This window comes from Ctenocephalides felis, unplaced genomic scaffold (assembly GCF_003426905.1).
Source record: "Ctenocephalides felis isolate EL2017-DRISC unplaced genomic scaffold, ASM342690v1 CF-g0.4_SCAFFOLD_03239, whole genome shotgun sequence".
Taxonomy (NCBI): domain Eukaryota; kingdom Metazoa; phylum Arthropoda; class Insecta; order Siphonaptera; family Pulicidae; genus Ctenocephalides; species Ctenocephalides felis.
In genome coordinates this window covers 2722-10000 of record NW_020539393.1, presented here as the reverse complement: position 1 = coordinate 10000, position 7279 = coordinate 2722, and the positions used below count along the sequence as shown (strand labels likewise).

At 43.9% G+C, this 7279-nt stretch overlaps 1 non-coding gene and 1 pseudogene across 1 annotated transcript; one reads left to right on the top strand and one right to left on the bottom strand.

The window, feature by feature from the left end:
- LOC113381987 overlaps positions 1–5661 on the top strand; it is a 7247-nt pseudogene extending 1586 nt beyond the window's left edge.
- Positions 5662–6448: 787 nt separating this feature from the next.
- Positions 6449–6567, bottom strand: LOC113381986. The gene has a single exon (XR_003367629.1). It is a non-coding gene; the product is annotated as a 5S ribosomal RNA (ribosomal RNA).
- Between the last annotated feature and the right edge of the window lie 712 nt (positions 6568–7279).

The following is a 7279-nucleotide window of genomic DNA, read 5'->3' as shown; positions in this document are numbered from 1 at the left end:
ATACTCGGCCGCCAGGGCATGAGGAGCGTTCATTACAGTTCGTTTTGAAGCCCTGGTGAGTAGGAGGGTCGCGGTGGTGTGCGCAGAAGGGTTTGGGCGTGAGCCTGCCTGGAGCCGCCATCGGTGCAGATCTTGGTGGTAGTAGCAAATACTCCAGCGAGGCCCTGGAGGACTGACGTGGAGAAGGGTTTCGTGTGAACAGCCGTTGCACACGAGTCAGTCGATCCTAAGCCCCAGGAGAAATCCTATGTTGATGTTGGTGTATTTTATTTTGAATAAAATCTCACACCCATCGGGCGAAAGGGAATCCGGTTCCTATTCCGGAATCCGGCAGCGGAACCGTTTACAAGTCGGGCCCTCGCAAGAGAGTTCGTCGGGGTAACCCAAAATGACCTGGAGACGCCGTCGGGAGATACGGGGAGAGTTTTCTTTTCTGTATGAGCGTTCGAGTTCCCTGGAATCCTCTAGCAGGGAGATAGGGTTTGGAACGCGAAGAGCACCGCAGTTGCGGCGGTGTCCGTATCTTCCCCTCGGACCTTGAAAATCCAGGAGAGGGCCACGGTAGGTGTCGCGCCGGTTCGTACCCATATCCGCAGCAGGTCTCCAAGGTGAAGAGCCTCTAGTCGATAGATTAATGTAGGTAAGGGAAGTCGGCAAATTGGATCCGTAACTTCGGGATAAGGATTGGCTCTGAGGATCGGGGCGTGTCGGGCTTGATCGGGAAGCGGGTGTCGGCTGACGTGCCGGGCCTGGGCGAGGTGAAACGGTCCTTGTGACTTGGATCCGAGCTCGGTCCCGTGCCTTGGCCCCCCGCGGATCTTTCTTGCTGCGAGGCTTCTGTGCCGGCTTCGGTCGGTCGGTCGTCCTCTTCGGCCGCCATTCAACGGTCAGCTCAGAACTGGCACGGACTAGGGGAATCCGACTGTCTAATTAAAACAAAGCATTGCGATGGCCCTAGCGGGTGTTGACGCAATGTGATTTCTGCCCAGTGCTCTGAATGTCAACGTGAAGAAATTCAAGCAAGCGCGGGTAAACGGCGGGAGTAACTATGACTCTCTTAAGATTTAAATTTGGGTGGACCCTCTGGTCTGCCCCAACCGACTAATAGAGTTGGGTATAATTGCCGTTTTCCTACCTGTGAAAAATCTTTTGCAACTTCGGTTGGCCGTGGTGTGCATGAGCAACGAGTACATACGGACTGGTACGACCAGGAACTTTCAAAGATTGTGCCTAAAAAAGCACGATGGACCGAAGAGGAACAAGTTTTGATGGCCAAGAGGAGGCTGCACTAATTCAAAAGGGTGTAACCCAAATAAATAAAGCTCTCCTGTTATTAACACCAGGACGAACGTTAGAAGCCATTAAAGGCCAAAGACGCTCTCCTAAATATAAAGGCCAGGTCGCGGGTTTTCTATCTGCACCCGCTGATCAGGAAATAAATAATTCTTGTTCTTCTGACACTAACTCTGACACAAGAAATGAACTCATACAAGCGCTTAGCCAAGCAGAGAGCAAAGATGATGACAAATTTAAGAACTCAATTTTAGTAAATATATGCCACAAAGCAAAAGATCTGTCTCCTACTGAGCTAAGAATGCAAATGACCCAATATTTAGAGGAAATTTTTCCTTCAAAGAGAACATCCAGAATTCAATCTACTAAAAAGAAAAATGCACCAGAAATGAATAAAAGGCAGATGCGCAGGTTAGCTTATAAAGTCACGCAACAGCACTGGACCAAAAATCCTAGCAAATGTATTGCTTACATTTTAGACTGCAAAACTACCTCTACAACACCACCACCAGATATAATGGTGCAATTCTGGACAAATGTTCTAACAAGTACATCGAATATATCACCGAACAGCCAGGTAGCGAGAAACGAAAACCTCTCACACATATGGAAGCCGGTAACTTCTGAGGAGATTAAGAATGCGCTTCCAGCTAGAAACACAGCACCTGGGCCTGATGGTGTTTCGGCCAAACTTCTGAGGTCGATGCCGGTGGACATCCTGGCAAATGTGCTTAACTTACTGTTACTAATGGGCCGCATTCCAGACAGATTGGTTGAATCATACACAACACTAATTCCTAAGAAAGATAACGCATGTAATCCGGGCGATTACAGACCAATTACAGTGTCATCAGTCTTAACTAGAACGCTAAATAAAGTGCTCGCCAGGCGGCTGCTTAATGAGATTCATATTGACGATAGGCAAAAGGCTTTCCAACCAGTTGATGGTTGCGCGCACAACATCTTCGCGCTTGATCACCTTTTGAGGCACCACAGACACTACCACAAACATCTATTTATAGCGTCAATCGACTTTGATACAATTTCGCATGCTGCACTGTTAAACACACTCAAGTACTATAACCTGCCATATAGCTTCATCAACTACATAGAAGAGTTATATAAACATGGTTGGACAAATCTCCGACTTGGACGCTGGACCTCGGATCCCATTAGTCCGAGGTGCGGTGTAAAACAAGGAGATCCCCTGTCACCCATCTTATTTAACTTGGTCATTAACAGACTAATAGAAACATCACCACCAGAGATTGGAGTCAGGATTGATGATAAGGTCTATAATATACTGGCTTTTGCAGATGACCTAATTCTGGTGGCTTCATCAATCAAAGGATTGCAGTCATTATTGGACCATGCAGCAAACTTTCTTTCTAGCTGCGGTCTTGTAATCAACAATAGTAAATCGTTCACTGTTTCCATTAAAAATGCACCGCATGTTAAGAAATCATTTGTAGACAATAACACCGTCTTCACATGTGAAGGGCTGGAACTTCCGGCTCTATCGAGAACAGACGGCTGGTGCTACTTAGGAGTACCATTTACTCCAGAAGGTGCCAACATTGGGGATATCAAGAGCAAGCTCCAAATAATTATTGATAAACTGACAAAAGCACCATTAAAGCCACAACAACGCCTATTTGCACTGAGAACCATTGGTATCCCCAGGCTGTTACATCAACTAACCCTGGGAAATGCCAAGTTGGGTCTTCTCAAATCACTTGATGGTGCTGTAAGAAAAGCGATTAAGTCTTGGCTCAGATTACCAAATGACCTCACAACAGCTTACTTTTACGCGCACTTTAAGGACGGAGGCTTATCGTTTCCCTCTTTAAGATGGCTGGTACCTCTGAGACGTAAAAACCGGTTAATGAAATTAAACTGGGGCGAAAACGAATTCCACAAACTGGAGATTGCTAACTGCGAAAAACGGTTAAAGGACAACAACAACGTCCTGTCTTCTCAAAAGCAATTAGACGAGAGATGGGCCCGGCTACTGCATCAGTCAGTGGACGGGGGACCACTCGCGAAATCGTCGAAGACCCCATCACAACATCGATGGGTAATTGATGGCAGTAGGTTCCTGTCGGGCAAAGACTATATGAACTGCATTAAGTTTGGAATTAATGCAATGCCAACAAGATCCCGTACCACCAGGGGAAGAAAACAAGACAGGTTTTGTCGGGCGGGTTGCAATGCTCCCGAAACCCTTGACCATATTCTGCAGACATGCCACAGGAGCCATCGACAGCGAATTGAGAGACACAACGCCGTGTGTCAGTATGTAAAAAGAGCCCTAGAGAAAACGTACTCGCACGTCGACCTAGAACCAAACTTCAAGACGGCGGAAGGCACCAGAAAACCAGATTTAATTGCGGCGCAAAGTGGAAGAGCCATTGTTCTGGATGCCCAAATTGTTGGAGGATCCATGGACATGGCTAGAGCCCACAAACGCAAATTAGAATATTATAAAAATCTGGAAAACAAGGTGAAAGAGAAGTACAATGTGTCAACAGTGTCATACAATTCCATCACACTAAATATCAGAGGTGTATGGCATGAGGAATCTGCGAAATATCTAGTGTCGGAAAAAATATTAACTAGTGACGAATTAAAAGTAATTTCCACCAGAGTACTTATAGGAGGGCTAATCGGATTCAGCAAATGGTTTAAACCCAGTAGAGAGTGCGTGTACATTCTGACCGGATACGGTCCGTTTAGGCACACACTTTACACAAGGGGCGCCACAGAAGACGACAAATGTCCCTTCTGTGGAGAAAGTGAGACAAGCACGCACATGCTGGTCATGTGCGACAGATATGATGAAGTAAGAAGGCAAAGCCTCTTTGAAATAGCAGGGAACACAAACCTTGATGTGTACCTGGAAACCAAAGCCAATTACCTGGGGCTTGTTGCTTTTGCAGCACGAGCCATTAAAACCAGAAATGAAGTGCAAAACCAAAGCTAAAACCTATAATCCAAACTGAAGCTAGAAATGCAGGACCGCCTCCACGTGGTTAGGGATGGAAACGTCAGCCCACTGACGGCCAAAGGTCCTGCACAACACCCACAAATATAATATTTAAATTGAGAAATAAACAATTATTAAGTAGACGCTACATAGCAATGAGTGAAAGCTCGAGCTATACAGAATAAGAATAAATAATGAATGAATGAAATGTCCCTATCTACTTTCTAGCGAAACCACTGCCAAGGGAACGGGCTTGGAAAAATTAGCGGGGAAAGAAGACCCTGTTGAGCTTGACTCTAGTCTGGCATTGTAAGGAGACATGAGAGGTGTAGCATAAGTGGGAGATAGCAATATCGTCGGTGAAATACCACTACTTTCATCGTTTCTTTACTTACTCGATTGGGCGGAAAGCGTGCGTCGAGAACTTTCGTTCCGACTGTCACGGTTTTCTAGAGCCAAGCGTGTAAGAGTGGTGTGAGGCTTCGCGCCGATCGCCAACTATACTCTAGCGTGATCCGATTCGAGGAAATTGCTAGGCGGGGAGTTTGACTGGGGCGGTACATCTGTCAAATAATAACGCAGGTGTCCTAAGGCCAGCTCAGCGAGGACAGAAACCTCGCGTAGAGCAAAAGGGCAAATGCTGGCTTGATCCCGTTGTTCAGTGTGCACAGGGACTGCGAAAGCATGGCCTATCGATCCTTTTGGCTTGAAGAGTTTTCAGCAAGAGGTGTCAGAAAAGTTACCACAGGGATAACTGGCTTGTGGCAGCCAAGCGTTCATAGCGACGTTGCTCTTTTGATCTTTCGATGTCGGCTCTTCCTATCATTGCGAAGCAGAATTCGCCAAGCGTTGGATTGTTCACCCACAAATAGGGAACGTGAGCTGGGTTTAGACCGTCGTGAGACAGGTTAGTTTTACCCTACTGATGAATCGTCGTTGCGATAGTAATCCTGCTCAGTACGAGAGGAACCGCAGGTTCGGACATTTGGTTCACGCACTCGGTCGAGCGGCCGGTGGTGCGAAGCTACCATCCGTGGGATTATGCCTGAACGCCTCTAAGGCCGTATCCTTTCTAGACAAAGTAAGCAACGATATCTCTAGGAGTCTCGTGAGTCGAAAGGCTCAATACAATGTGATTTATTAGGTATTCGGCACACGCCGTTTATCGCACGAGCCATTTTTAGCCGAATGAGGCGCTGGACAGGGGCGTATCCATCCGTTATATCTGTCTTGCCTATAGCGGTCGATCATGGGTCACTAGTTCGATGTCGAGACTCGGAATCGTTTGTAAACGACTTAGGTACCTGGCGGGGTGTTGTACTCGGTAGAGCAGTTACCACGCTGCGATCTGTTGAGACTCAGCCCTTGGCTTGGGGATTCGTCATGTTGGCTTGACGTCACCCCACGCTATTAGAGCATAAGCCTTAAGCCTTACGTTGTAGCCGGTTACAGTATGCCACAATCATTTCGATTTTACCGTCGAAAAATTGTGCATATTGTAACACACACGGCACTTCGTTGGTACCTTTAGCTATTTTACATAAAACTCGCCTCTATGGAAATACTTGATATATTCATTATTTCTAAAAGTAAGCTAAATTGTTTTCAATATGCTTTATAGTTGGCGAGAAAATTGTAATTTTAAAGAGAAACATTTGGTATTTCTTATTTAGAATATATGATTATATATTTTATATAATTTTTTCTTTATAAGGGAGAATGTTTTTCGCTAAGTTCTTTAGAAATGCGTACAAGTTACCAATTATATAAAATGCATACAAGTTACATATCAAATCAAATGCGTACAAGTTTCCAATCAAGCAAAGTACGTGTAAGTTGTCAATAATGCAAAATGCGTACAAGTTGCCAATGTGCAAAATGCGTGCAAGTTGTCAATTTGCAGAATGCGTGCAAGTTGTCAATTTGTAAAATACGTGCAAGTTGCTATTTTTATTTAATTTTTGTGATATACTCTACATAAGTAGTAACTTCCAACCTATAAATGTTTCAGATCTTTTATAACAAAATATTCAGTACTTATATATATATATATATTATTTCATTTTACATAAACTATTTTCTCATCTCTATCAAAGATTTTAACAGTTTATACCGAGAGTATGTACTATTCATAATTTGACTTAACATCGGTTAAATACTAAGGCAATAAGTCAACGATACGTGGTGTTCCCAAGCGGTCTCCCATCTAAGTACTACCCACGCCCGATGTTGCTTGACTTCGGTGATCGGACGAGAACCGGCATATTCAACATGGTATGATCGTTGACGACAAGTAAAACTATACAATCATATGTATACATAAAGTTTTAAACGAAATTTCAGTAATAATTTAATATATGTCTGCAATGTTATCATAGGGATAGCTGCCTAAAACGCTAAGCAAGCGACAAGTTGCCACAGGGATAACTGACTTGAACGCGAACAAACCGAAAAGTTACCACAGGGATAACTGACTTGAACGCGAAGCAACCGAAAAGTTGCCACAGGGATAACTGACTTGAAATTTTGTTCTTAGCAACAAAATATTAGAAATCTCGAGAAAATTATATGAACACACTTAACCATTCATATCCATTTTATTCATAATTTTATTCTGCATCTTTCGTACGAACAAAGTTTTTTCGTATCTTTACGGTTTTCATGTTAGAGCAGTATGTGTAGATGTTAACATGTCAAATGCAAAGTGCGGCTAGGTTGGAGCAAAACTCCTCACGATTCGATATTTCTGTAAAGAAACATATAAAGTATTATACATCGTTAGAAAGGTCTCAAAATTCTTAGTTTTTTTCCCATATTCGCAACTTCGAATTCCCACGGTGTGGCCTACAGGCGAGTTGCTGTCGTAAAATTTCAGGAAATCGGAAAATCTCGAGAAAAATATGAACACACTTAACCATTCATATACCATTTTATTCATAATTTTATTCTGCATCTTTCGTACGAACAAAGTTTTTTCGTATCTTTTACGGTTTTCATGTT